Raw genomic sequence first — 13,834 nt, forward strand, 5'->3', positions numbered from 1 at the left:
TTTCCATCCTGTTTTGCCTAATTTGGGCTCTAGTAATATTCATTCACATATATAACCATATATTTAATTTTTAACAATTGGGGCAGTGGAATCGGCCCAGTGGTTAGGGCGTCTGTCTACCACATGTCAGGTCTGTGGTTCAAACCCCAGGCCTCCTGACCCGTGTGGAGCTGGCCCGGGCGCAGTGCTGATGCGCGCAAGGAGTGCCGTGCCACGCAAGGGTGTCCCCCGTGTAGGGGAGCCCCACGCGCAAGGAGTGCGCCCCGTAAGGAGAGCCGCCCAGCATGAAACAAAGTGCAGCCTGCCCAGGAACGGCGCCGCCCACGTGGAGAACTGACGCAGCAAGATGACGCAACAAGAAGAGACACAGATTCCTGTGCTGCTGACAACAACAGAAGCGGACAAAGAAGACACAGCAGATAGACACAGAGAACAGACAACCAGGGTGGGGCGGGAAGGGGAGAGAGAGAAATAAATAAATAAATCTTAAAAAATAAAAATAAAAGCACAGAAATTAGCTGATGGCCAAAAAAAATATTTTTGAATAGAGTTCTTTTAGGAATTTTCCTTTGTTAATTTGATATACCCATCCTGATGTATGAAGACATGCGCTGAACAAACAGGCAGACACAAATAGACACAAAAACACAACCTACTAAAGTTACTTAAAACTTTCATTCTTTTACAAAATAAGGTTAGCTGTAAAATAACATTTAGAAAGCTACTTCTAATTACTATAATTTGCACTGTGACCATATAGTTGTACATAAGAGTTTAGTTCCTTTAAATTATTGGCTTATAACCAAATTGTCCCCAATGCTTTAAAATACAATGTTCCTTTACTTCAGCATTTTGCTTATTTCGCATTTTGACTTTGGTAGACATTGGATGAAAAACACTGATTCCACTATATTCTCACTGAGGTCAGTGAAGCCTCACGGAAACTGGTTTCTCTAATGAATCGCCGCTTTCGGGAAGCGCAGCACTGGAGGTGGGAGGCCTCCCCACCCCACCCCCGTCCTTGCAGGTGACAGGACTCCGGCGGCCGCTGGACTGGAAGAGTGGACGTGCAACCCTGAGGGCCGAGAAGTCCACCAGGCGGCAATTTAGTCCATGCTTGGAGCATGAGAGAAAGCAGGGTTATTAGCCCCAGGGTGAGGGCAGGACACGGGGTGTCTCAAGTTTGCTTCCCCTGGGCCGTAGGGGACAGACGCTGTCGTGAAATAACCGTCGCAAGGCCAAAGTGAGGCTAGACCTGGAGAGACCACAAACCAGGGCAAACTCGGTTTATGACCATCACAACAGCTGACGTCTAAGGGAGGTGAAGCTAGTCACAAAATGAGCAAATCAAAACCAAAGGTGAGTTTACTTTCTAACTGCCTTCCTACAGGAAGCACAAGCTAGACCTGAAGTAGCCATAAACAAAGCCAAGTCTTTTACCATTACAATATGTTCTAGGATAAATCCACCCAGGTACAGCAATTTCAGATATTATCCTTCTGCTGCTTTATAATATAAAGGCTCTTACTTAGTTTCCAGCAAATTTTCAGTTTAAAAACAAATTGGGCACTTTTGTTTATTACCTAAGTAACTAAAACAATTTTATTGGTAACAACTTTGCTAAGTTTTTCTGCTCTTCCAGCAGTTGAACCCAATTCCATACGATTTTTACATCAAATCCAACTGTAAGACAATATTGACGTTTAAAGATTCATTTTTAGGTTACCTTTCACCATTATCAATTTGTAACAGGCAAACCCCAAATCTGACTTACAAGTTCCTAGGCACGAGCAGACTGACAAAGGTGAAGCAAGCACAGATAGGAACGGAAGAGAGGATTTCACACTCAGCTTAGGGAAAGACCTGCCCATGGAGTCACCTGGACGCAAGCTCCCGGTCTGTCCACGGCAGGAGCCACGTGCAGGACTGCAGCGCCGTCCCCTGGGCGGCTGCTGGGTGTGGAGCTGTGGGTATAGCCCTGTGGGGCCTTCTTGCTGGGAGGATTAGGCTGCACGCGGGAAGAGCAGGAACGCTTCCCTTGCTGAGACACGCGGTCCTCTCCAGGGCAGAGGGTGAGGAGACGCCCGGCTCCTGTCTCCCCGTTCAGCCTACATTAGGCACAACTGAGGCCAGCGGTCCGGAGTGCCGGCCAGGACCAGTTAACTAAGAAATCCACAGCCTCACCTGCCACGTCAAGGGTCATCCGCGGCTACTCTGGTTGGTGCACGTGTGGCCTCAGGCCCCTTCCGCCTCCCCTGGGCGAGGCCCCTGCGGTCCCAGTGCACCTGGATTCCGTCACCCCGAGGGACCAGGACCTCTAACGGTGGCAGGTGAAAGGGGAGCCTGCCCGGACCCTGTGTCCACTCTTCCTTCCTTCTCCACCTTGGCAGGGTGGTCTCGATTGCTGACACTGAGAAGGTTGTTTCTGAAAGGCAGGCAGGGGAAGTCTGGGGGCCCAGGGAACACTTCTGCAGCCTTCCACAGGTGTTCGAGGAGACTGGAGCTCCTGGAAGATCTGCCCTACTGTGGAGTCAGGGCCACCAGCGGGTCCTTGTGCCTCTCCCAGCCCTCCTGGACGTCAGGTGGGTTTCTGGGTCCTGCCTGGGTCACTCCCCTCAGCTGGTTTAAAGTGGCCGCTTTGGAAGTGCGTTTCCTGCTCCCTTTAAGGAGACGTGGCCACGTGGCCTCTGGCCCTCGGGTCTGTCTGTCTTCTCCCTCTCTCTTACACGGGTTGAACTGGAATGCAGGGTCCCATACAGAGGCCATTCTCAGCTATGCTGTGGCCAGGTGGTGTGGCAGGGAAAGACCAGCCTCCTCCTCTTCAGGCTGTCAGGAGGCGGTCGTCCCAATCAGAGGCCGCCCATTTTCCTAGGGGAGGACAAAACAGCTCGTCAGTCTGGGTGGCGTCCCACAGCTAGACCTGGCTGAACGGACGGCTTACCAAGCCAGCGTCCTGGAAACGGGAAGCCCTGCCCGCTGTCCCCGTGCCCCCGGGATCGGGAGCTTTGCCTGAGTGTCCCCAGAGCCTTGGAGGCTCCCAGCCTTACCCCCAAGCTGGGCTGACTCGGAGGGGGCTGAACGGACGGCTTACCAAGCCAGCGTCCTGGAAACGGGAAGCCCTGCCCGCTGTCCCCGTGCCCCCGGGATCGGGAGCTTTGCCTGAGTGTCCCCAGAGCCTTGGAGGCTCCCAGCCTTACCCCCAAGCTGGGCTGACTCGGAGGGGGCTGCCAGCGACCTCTCCTCTGCCTCCTTTACAGAGGCCTGAGGAGTTGGCCACGAGCGCGCTCATCTCACGGCCACTCCCAGGCTCCGAGTGCCCAGTTAAACCTGACGGTAAAAGCTCACTTGGAGTCGGACTCATCTGGCCTTTCTACACATGCCTCTCCTGTCACTTGCACTGGACGGCTGGCACTGGGGTCGGTGTACTCTCAGGAGACCTCAATCTCTGGACTGTCCATGTGACAGCCAGGCCCTGAGCAGACTTGCAGCTCCTACTGTCTGGAGTTTATTGGTCTTACCCAGGTCAGCTAACATGGAGGTGAAAAGGATCAACCACACCAGGGAGCCAAGAGTGCCTACAGCTGCAAGCAGGAGAACTGCATCCAGCATGCACGCAGGATCTAAGCCCCCTCTTGATATAGAGGGGGAGTGGACATAGCCATCCCAGGGTCCACAGGATGCAGGAATAGAATATGGATTAGAGCAGACTAATTGATATTGTACTCTGGAACTATTGTGATTAGTGATGGAAGAAACTGTAGCATTGATGTGGAGAAAGTGGCCATGGTAGCTGCTGAGGGCAGGGGGAGGGAAGAAGAGATGTGATGTGGGGGCATTTTCAGGACTTGGAGTTGTCCTGGATGGTACTGCAGGGACAGATGCTGGACACTGTATGTCCTGCCATGGCCCACTGGGTGGACTGGGGGAGAGTGTGAACTACAGTGTAAACCACTATCCATGTGGTGCAGCAGTGCCCCAAAACATACTCACCAAATGCAGTGAATGGCCCACGATGACGAAAGAGGTTGCTGATGTGGGAGGAGTGGAGTGAGGGCGGTGGGGGGTATATAGGGACCTCATATTTTTTTCTTTTTTTTAAAGATTTATTATTTATTCTCCCCCCCCCCCCCCCGGTTGTCTGCTCTCTGTGTCCATTCGCTGTGTGTTCTTCTGTGACCACTTCTATCCTTATCAGCGGCACGGGGAATCTGTGTCTCTTTTTGTTGCGTCATCTTGTGGTGTCAGCTCTCTGTGTGGGCAGCGCCATTCCTGGGCAGGCTGCACTTTCTTTCGCGCTGGGCGGCTCTCCTTACGGGGCGCACTCCTTGCACGTGGGGGTCCGCTATGCGGGGGACACCCCTGCGTGGCAGGGCACTCCTTGCGCGCATCAGCACTGCGCATGGGCCAGCTCCACACGGGTCAAGGAGGCCCGGGGTTTGAACAGCGGACCTCCCATGTGGTAGGTGGACACCCTAATATTTTTTTAATGTACAATTTTTTTTTAAATAAAGAAGTAAAAAAGCCCATTTAAAAACCTAGAGACAAATTGTCCTGTGACTGGCCAGTGAACAGCCTCTGGACCCCCATCATGTCAGGGCCCCCCGGGGCTGACGGCACCACCGAGGGGGCCTCATGCCTGCTCACACGCCCCTGAAGTTTCCAAGGCAGCCCCAGACGCCGACAGCGGCGGGTGGAGACCAAAGGCACTTCTGATCAGGAGTGCGTGAGCGGGCTAGGGCGATGCCGCGAGCGGGCTAGGGCGATGCCGCGAGGGGCCGCCGTGCTGCGCTCAGGCAGGGCCCGGGAGACCCCACAGTCTCCTGCTCGGCTCAGGCACGTGCCCGCCAGGTCCCAAGAGCGTCTCACCTGCCCCCAGAGCTTCCTGGGGTCAGCACAGCGTGGGGGCTCGCCCCTGCCGCCTCCTTGTCCCCAATACGGCTCTAGCTTTTCCAGCCTTAGCACACTTCCAGAACTGCTGTCCACGTGGGGAACAAACCAACCCGCTGGAGTTTAACATCTGTCTGTCCTTTTTGTCTTTAGCTCCAACCATAGTTCTCTCCGCCGCAGTGTGGCTCTAGTGTGCGTTTTAATACACCAAGACACTGTCGTTGCTGCGCTCCATCCCCCACCCCACCGTTTATCGTTTTTCTGAGTCGTAAAACACTAACAGGGTTCACTGACACTCAGCCGCTCCCTCGCCCCTTGGCCCCTGGTTTCTGGTTTACCCTTCTGATTTTTGTAGAAATAAGCAGATATTTGTAGTTTCTTATATTCCTTTCTTGTTACTATGCTATCGATACTCTTCTGCACTTTGATTTTTGCACCTGACAGAATGTTCTGGAAATCACCCAGTTCAGATATTCCTTTTTTTTAATTTTTAAAACTTGTGGGGAAACATTGTGGTGGTTTGGGGCTGTGCTCACAAGGAAAACGTGCTCTTAATTCATTCTGCGGGTGTGAACTCTTGTAATTAGGACCTCTTGACAATATTATTCAGTGTTTTGGCTCCAAAACCAGGCTGAGCTTTGATCGGGTTACTGGAGTCCTTTATAAGCAAAGTAAAAGTCAGACAGAGAAAAAAGCCACAGGGAATGGCCGGAAGCTGGGAGGGAGGCCACCACGTGCATTTCCAGGACGAAAAGACCAAGGACCAAGGACCCTGGCAGCCGGCCCCGGAGCAGGCCTGCAGGAAGGAGGCTCTGCCGTGCGCGTGGTCTCCTCCGGCCTCAAAACTGGAGCCAACCATCCCGTCCTTAAGCCCATCCACTGCGTGGCATTTACTTTGGCAACTAGGAAACTAAAACATATGTATCATAGATTTTGCCATTTTAACCAATTTTAAGTATGTAGTTCAGTGGCATTAATTAGTCACAATGCTGCCCCCCATCACAGCCAGCCATTACCAAAACGTCCCCCTGCCCAGAGACCCTGCCCCACCACCACACCTCCTCCCCCGCCCCTGGTGGCTTTCGTCTTTCTGTCTGTACGAAGTCCCCTATTCTAGATATTACAGGTAAGTGGAAACATCCATTCGTCCTTTTGTTCACTCACATGATTTCTAGTTTCCTCCACGTTGCCATGTGGCTCAGAATGCCATTCCTTTTGACGGCTGAGTAATGCTCCACTGGAGGGACAGTCGCCTGCCGACTGGGCACTTGGGTTGCTCCCACTTTTTGGCCACTATGAATACTGCAGCTGTGGACATTAGTTTACAAGGGAGAGTCCCTGCTTCCAGTTCTTTGGGGTCCACATTATTTTAAAGTCCACGCATTCATACGTATGGGAAGTTGGGTTACTTCAAATATTTTGCAATTACAAGCAAGGCTGCATGAATAAACTTATGCATGTGTAATTTTGCATGGTTGGAAAATATATTTTGATGGCCTGGTGTTTGGTTTGATGATAAAAACCAAGACATTAACTAGGCAATAATATGCAAAAAATAATCTACAGGACAATTAAGAGTATAAAAGAGAGATCGAATGCTAAGCCCTGAAAACTGCAGGTGGAAGCAGGCGATGACCGGCGGCAGGGCACAGCAGCGCTGCACTAGCACCAGGCCAGCGGCCGAGCCCACGGAGACGGCTGGCCCAGGGAGGGGTCGCCAAGGAAGCGCTCCGCCAGGCTGAAACAGGGCTGCCTGCGGGCACACAGGGCGGGCGGCGGGAGAAGCCCCTCCACACGGGCTGGGGGAACAGGGGCACGTGGACCAGGGCCCGGGCTGGGGTCCCCTGCAGGACGGGAATCGGTAGGGGCCTGGAGAAGCACAGGTGCTGCCACGGCCACGGCCGGCACGGGGGCTCACCCGGGATCCCCTCCGCCTGGGCGGGAGTCAGCTGCCAGGGAGCCGGGGACCCAAGGCAGAGCCGTCCCTTCCCAGCTGAGCCCTGTGGTGTGGGGGGGGAAGGCCACATCCGAGGGCCCCTGCCCGGGACTGACCGGTGCTCTCGAGCTCACCAGAAACCCCGACCCAGGTCTGGCCCTGAGAAGCCCAGAGCGCCCAGGGCCACGCATGGCCACGCACAGCCACGCCGTGTTTGTCAGTGAAAACCTACAGCGCAGAAGTGGCGCCACAGCCAGCCCCGAGGCTAGGAAGGGCGGGGTGACATGTACACGGGAGTCCTCGCAAAGACCACGAGAGGCCAGCCTACCCCGTGCTGGCTGTCTACCCCCCAAAATCACCATCAGTGAGTCAGACCTTAAATGTCTAGTTTTATAAAAACAGCCTGACAGAAACCAGAAAAAGGATCCTTTTATTAGAAAGATACTAGGCATAACCAGAAAATTTCAAGAAGTCAAATATATAGAAAACCATAATTTTTTCACTTCCTATTTTGTAAAAGAGGGAAATAAGCTGATAGAATATTTATGAGCACGAAAAGGAAAAGTAATTTTCTGACATTTTCTATCTGTATAAACAGCCTGAAATTTGTTAAATTTGAAATTTAACGCATTATCATGTTAGTGAATGGACACTCAATTCCGAGTATTATAATACAAAACCACCACTTACAGACGCCAGCAGCACCCACTCACTCACAGAACACTAGTGGGCGTTCTTACCGCATCACAGCCCCCTGTGAACTCTGTCACCCCTTAGGGAAAGTGAGACTCTAAAAGAACAATAATTTCTGGAAATGATTCTGGGAGTTTGCAAAGATGATCAGTTCCCTGACTGAGACACGGGAGCCGCTGCTTTGCTCGGCCGTGTGTCCTGTGCCGGGAGCTGTCCCTTGGTCACGCTGCGTGGGCGCTGTGGCCTCGGGTGCAGCCGGAGAGCGAGTTCCGCCGCACGACGCCCTTCACAGCCCAGAGTCTTCTTCCCACTAAGCTTTCTTTTTTGCTTCTGATTTTCCATCTACCAAATCTCCAAATCCTAGTTTTTCCAGAGGTTCTTGTGCCATTAGTTGCCTAAGAGAAAAAAGAAGAGGTGTCTCAGTGGGCAGTGAAGAGAGGACGGAAGAGCGGGTGTCAGGGAGAGCTCGCCCCGGCCTCTCCGGCGCCGGGGGCCTTGAGCGTGGAGGACCTTCCTTCCCAGCTTGGTCAGAGAGAAAAGGGGGATGAGAAGGGGGCTCAGAGAGCAGGTGGCTGGCTTTGAGGATGGAGGGGGGCCACGAGCTGAGTGAAGGGGCGGCTCTTGGCGGGGGACGGCGAGGCCAGGCCCCCTGGGAGCCTGCAGACCAACCAGCCCTGCCGACGGCCGGTCTTCAGCTGGCACGCATGGGGCCCCCGGCGCTGGGAGGGTGGACCGCGTTGCTCTATAGCCATGCCTGGACCATTTGTTACGCAGCCACAGGAACTAACTCAGCGCTTCCCTGGGTGCTGTCTCTTGAATGCGGTAGTGTCGGTGTTTTGAGGCAGGAAAAAGGAACGGGAGCATAAAAGGAAGCCAAACAAGCCTCAGTTCAAGACAAGCCCCTGCTACCAATGTCTTTTTTATCAATTATTATTTTTATTTGGACAACATATATACATACATACAAAATACCTACTGTCAGAATCCTTTTTAATTTCATCTGATTACCAAAACGGGACAGCAAAATAACCTAGGTCACTAACACTGTACAAAAATAAAACTGAGCAGCTGCAACGGTCAGTCTCCCAAGGTGTCACAGGTCACTCCTCTGCTGTGAGGAACTTCTCAGCCCACCTAGACGCCACCCATCCTTAAGTCGGTAGAACCAGCCTCTGAGGATCACCAGAAAGTCGCCGCAGCTTACGCGTGCTAATGCCACAAGAAAGAATTTTATGTCTCCTTTTAGCTCAAAGGAAATGACCAAGAAGAAGGTTTCATTTCTTGATCATTTGAAAAAAAAAAAAAAACACTCTGAAAGAATCCCTCAAATTTACATGGAAAGCGAAGTTCCTCTTGCCTGTGTAATGTCGCTCCACTGCTTTAGAGGCCTGGACGCCGCAGGGCTCCCGTCCGCCGTGTCTCTACAGCAGCAGTGACGGCAGCAAGCGCTGCTTGGCGGCTGCTCTCCCTCAACTGCACTTCCCAAGGAAGAGCTCTCCACCCTCCTCCCATCTTTCCACCCCACAGGGCAGGAAACAGCGTGGAGCTGCTTGGCACACTCATCCTGGGCCACGTGGCCGGGGGCTGAGGCTGCGAGCGCCTGGCTCTGTGTGGCAATTCCTCCACGCCCACGTGCCAGGAGCATGGCGCACCTTCCAGATGATCACAGAGAGCTGAGCTCTCGGGTCATACAGATATTTGTTGCTGTCACTGTCACAAGTAATTCCAATCATAACAATCTTTCTATGAGAATATGTGTTCCATATCTAAAACAAGCACACATATTTTTACCTCTGCCGAAACGTCCTCAGTCCTCCAAGAGGCAACGTCAAAATCTTTACTGTGGTTAGGTAAGAAAATGTCCATTTTTTAAAAAGATGCATATTGAGGCAAGTAGAGGTAAAATAATGTCTGGGATTTCAGCAAAGGAAAAAAAGGAAGTTGAAAAGAAATGGTAGAAAAGAAAAGAAAAGAAAGAGTGAAAGAAGGAAATGTGGCAAAACCTCTATAATCCCTGAGTCTGGGTTATCACTACATGGAGGCTCGTACTTTTTTCTATTTTCATGTGTTCAAAAATTTTCATTATAAACAAACCAAAATTCTATGGCCAAAATAACTGACACACGTAACCTGTCCATGCATCTCAAAACCACGCTGCCCAGCAGTGGAGCTACTTGAAGTCGTGGAGCTCCCCACGCGGCCAGCAGGGCCCCTCCCGCCCTGCCTGTCCTCAGCAGGCCTGGGGCGCCCGCGGCAGGGGGCCGAGGAAGCCCCGCACTGCGCGTGGAGCCCTGGCAGCCTGTGCTGGTCCCGCTGAGAAGCCTTCTTTGGGGGTCCCAAACCAGCTGAGCCTACCGCGGCAAGGCAGCTGCCGGCCTGCACTGGGCACCCCGGGCGGCACCAGGCCTGATGAGTCTGATTTGTTCATTTTTGCCAATGACCCATGAAGAGAGGCTGCAGAGTCTCAACGCCAGGAAGTGCCCCTCAGAGTGGGGGTGGCCTGCCGGCACAGAGGGTGCTGGCCGAGGCCACCTGCTAACCATCTCCAAAGCACAGCAACACCAAGAATAAATTCACTTAGCCCGTTTTTCAAAAGGTGAAACAGTTTAAAAAACAATAATTTAAACATAAGGTTCCAGCCACGTGTAACTTAAAGATGGTGAGGCGCTGGAGTCACGTCAGCCCGCGTAAGTGCTCTTGAGCAACGAGGAAGGCAGACGAGGGTCTCACACACACGCCCATCACCCTCCAAGTCCCCAGTGTCCACGTGATAACTCGCAAACACACTTGTGTGGCCTGAAAAAACAACAGATTTTGCTTTGAGGGAAATGGCTGAGTTTGTTATGAGAAAATGAAAAAGGGACTTGAAATTGCCTAGTTTATGCACAGACCAGGCTGTCTGAAGACTAGAATTCCTTAGTGGGCTAACGACGGGCTCAAAAGGCAGAAATAAATGCCCACCCACCGACCCAGAAGATCTAACCATGTAATTATGTTACATTCTTTTTTACACGAAGGATTAGAATAGCGCTTATTTTAAGTAAAGCTCCTATAAACCATAGGAAAGTTTTTGTACTGCTTAAAAGGGAATTCTAGTGGATTCTGGTTAAGACAAGAAGAACCATTCATCTTTCATCATTTCTTAAATGGCCCTTTTGTCTTTCCTGTCACATTCCAAACAATTCTGGGGCCAAGGGAACAAAAACCGAGTACACATTGTTATGGCCTGAGAATGTGGAGGAAAGTGTGTGCCAACAATCTGCAAACCCTTCGGTTCCGTTGCCATTTTTAGGATGTACAACTCTGAAACCTTACTGACAGGTCAGTAAAACCCGAAATTAGAAAGAAAATACCCTGAAGGTAGGAATGCAGAATGGTGCAGCCACTGTGGAGGACTGTTTGGAAGTTTCTAAAGAAGCTGAATACAGACTAGCCACATGACCCTGCAATTCCACTGCTGGGTGTATACCCAGAAGAACTGAGAGCAGGACACAAACAGACGTCTGCACACCGATGTTCACAGCAGCGTTATTTACGACTGCCGAAAGCTGGAAACAAGCCAGGTGTCCGTCAGCAGATGAATGGGCAGACAAGCTGTGCTGTATTCACACGATGGAATATTATGCAGCAGTAAGAAATGAAGTTGTGAAGCATAGACAACATGGATGAACCTGGAGGACATTGTGTTGAGTGAAGCCAGCCAGACACAGAAGGACAAATACTGTGTGACTGTGCTATTATGAACTAAATATACTGTGTAAACTCATGGAGTTAATAACTAGAATATGGGTCACCGGAAAATAGAATGAGGTTAGAGAATGGAAAAGTAAGGGTTAAGCTGTGCAGAATTGGTTAAAAAAGAGCTGTTTGGGGGGGGGTAGGTAGTCTTAATTGCTAGCATGTACTTGCCTCTCCATTCTGCATTCTAAATATTCTTTTGATTCATTTCTGCATAGAGCATTTTCGAAATTATTGTCACGGAGACACTTCATGAATTTCTCTTTAAAGCCTTTACATTCACCTACAATGGGAAAAACAAACAAACGCCGTTTTCTTTAGTCTAGGTAATGGGCGTAAAGGAGTTAACGATTAAATTCTTTTAACTGTGCTATTTAAATTATTTGAGATTTTAAACTGTATAATGTTGGGAAAAGAAAAAATCTGTAAACCTATTTTCGAAGTCTTAATTTCCACGGAGGCTCACCGACTGCCCGCCCGAACCAGCTCTGCGGCCACGAGCAGCAGCCGGCGGCGGCGCAGGAACCAGCCCTCCAGCCCAGGCTCAGCGGGCGCAGACCTCGCCGGGCAGCGTCACCGCGCAGGCCCGAGCCCCGCCCCGCCCGCCGCCACGCCCCGCCCGCCGCCACGCCCCGCCCGCCGCCACGCCCCACGCCCCGCCCCGCCGCCCCGCCCCGCCGCGCCGCCGCCCCCCCCGCCGCCCCGCCCCGCCGCCCCGCCCCGCCTTGCGCCCCGGCGCCCCGCCCCGCCGCCCCCCCCCCCGCTGCCCCGCCCCGCCCTGCCCTGTGCCCCTGCGCCACGCCCCGCCGCCCCGCCGCCCCGCCCCGCCGCCCCGCCACGCCCCGCCCTGCGCCCCGGCGCCACGCCCCGCCCCGCCACGCCCCAGCCCGCCGCCCCGCGCCCCAGTGCCCCGCCCCGAAGCGCAGGCCCCGCCCCAGCCCGCCGCCAAAACCCGCCAGCCCGCCCCGCCCCAGCCCCGCCCCAGTGCCCCGCCCCGCGCCCCGGCGCCCCGCCCCAGTGCCCCGCCCCGACGCGCAGGGCCCGAAAGGGGGCGGCGCTCTGCTCGAGCGGGCCCGCAGGCCTCGGCGCTCGGCCCGCTCGGGCCCCCGGGTGCCTCCGTCTCCGCTGCTCACCGAAGTGATCTAACGGGAAGCTGCCCTTGTCTGGGGGCCGCGGCTGGAAGCTTTTAGTCCCGAAATTCATAGCAGTGGACATGGCGGCGGCGGCGGCGGCGGCGGCAGCGCCCGAGCGCCACGCACGGCGTGCGCAGGGCGTCGGCCAGAGCGCGGAGCCAGGCCCCACCGGGAGCACCGAGCAATCGAGCGGCGGCCCGCCCCTCGCCGCTCCAGCCCCGCCCCTGACGGCCCAGGCCCCGCCCCTCCGCGCAGCACGCCCCGAGCCCCGCCCCTCACGGCCCCGGGGGGGCCTCCTCTGCCCACCACTTCCCGCACGGCCCAGGCCCCGCCCACCACGCTCCTCACGGCCTGGGCTCCGCCCCTCGCCCCAGCCCCGCCCCTCTCGGTCCAGGCCCCGCCCTTCTCTCTACCGCTCCCCGCCCCTCTCCGCTCCAGCCCCGCCCCTCACGGCCCGGGCCCCGCCCCTGGCCGTGTCCCGCTGGAGGAAAAGCTGGAGGTCCGAGAGGTCCAGCGACCCAAGGACTCCAGGCCCTCGGGCAGGCGCGCAGTCAGACTTCTACTGCCCAGAAGCATGTGTTGAGCACCTTCGGCGTGCCAGGCCCTGTGCTTGTGCCGCCCTCCTGGGGCTCAGCCTCCGTGGGGGACCAAGGGACCAGGGAGCCCCAGAGGCCGCTGGCCTGGTGTGGACGCCCAGCCCCGCCCCCCCTTTCCTTTCTCTTTCTCCCTCTCTTTCCCTCTCTCCCTTCGTTCTCTCTCTCTCTCTCTTTTTCCGGCTTCTAATGGGCATGTCTGACCTGGCCAGTGGTGGCTCCTCTGCGGGAGCTCTGCAGCTGGAGGGAAGGGAGGGGTGTTTTAATCTGCAGCTCACGGGTAGGAAGCCAGGGGCAGGCGCTGGCATTTCTGCGCCCCTCGTGTGGGCCACGCATTTTCCCAGGGGGTCCCGGGGCCTGGGACAATGCCTGACGCGCGTGGGGCCTCGGTTAATGCGTTTTGAATGAATGAACCTGAGGATGGGAAAATACCTCATTCCCACATAGCAAAGCTAAAGCTCACAGGGCTGAGTCCCTTGCCTGAGGTCACATCGCCAGAGTAGGAGCTAGCTGTTGCCGCGTAACAAACCACCCCACACGTGACAGACAGCAGCAGCTGTTCAGTTTGCCCAGGAATTTGCAGTTTGGCAGGTATCAGAGGGGCAGCGCTGCCAGCCATAGCTCAGCCCCCGGGGGCCGCCTGAAGGTGGCCGGGGCCGGCAGTTGACTGCAAGCTCAGCCAGTGTCTTGTGAGCTGACGCCCTTGGCTCCTCTCCATGTGAGCCCCATGATGGCTTGGGCTCCCCCACAGTGTGGTGGCTGCATCCCAAGTCCCCACCCACAGTCAGCGAGGGAAGAGAGACTCGCTTCTTGAGGGAGGAGGGCAAGGGACGCATTACAAGAAGAGTGTGCGG

General features: G+C 54.6%; 1 long non-coding RNA gene across 1 annotated transcript; it reads right to left on the reverse strand.

Moving 5' to 3' along the window:
• Window positions 1-7,232: 7,232 nt before the first annotated feature.
• LOC139437395 (uncharacterized) lies at window positions 7,233-12,536 on the reverse strand. Its single transcript, XR_011647158.1, has 2 exons — window positions 12,388-12,536; window positions 7,233-7,911 (listed from the first exon to the last, which is right to left on the reverse strand). It is a non-coding gene; the product is annotated as an uncharacterized lncRNA (long non-coding RNA).
• Window positions 12,537-13,834: the final 1,298 nt, after the last annotated feature.

This window comes from Dasypus novemcinctus, chromosome 23, assembly GCF_030445035.2.
Source record: "Dasypus novemcinctus isolate mDasNov1 chromosome 23, mDasNov1.1.hap2, whole genome shotgun sequence".
In the NCBI taxonomy this organism is placed as follows: domain Eukaryota; kingdom Metazoa; phylum Chordata; class Mammalia; order Cingulata; family Dasypodidae; genus Dasypus; species Dasypus novemcinctus.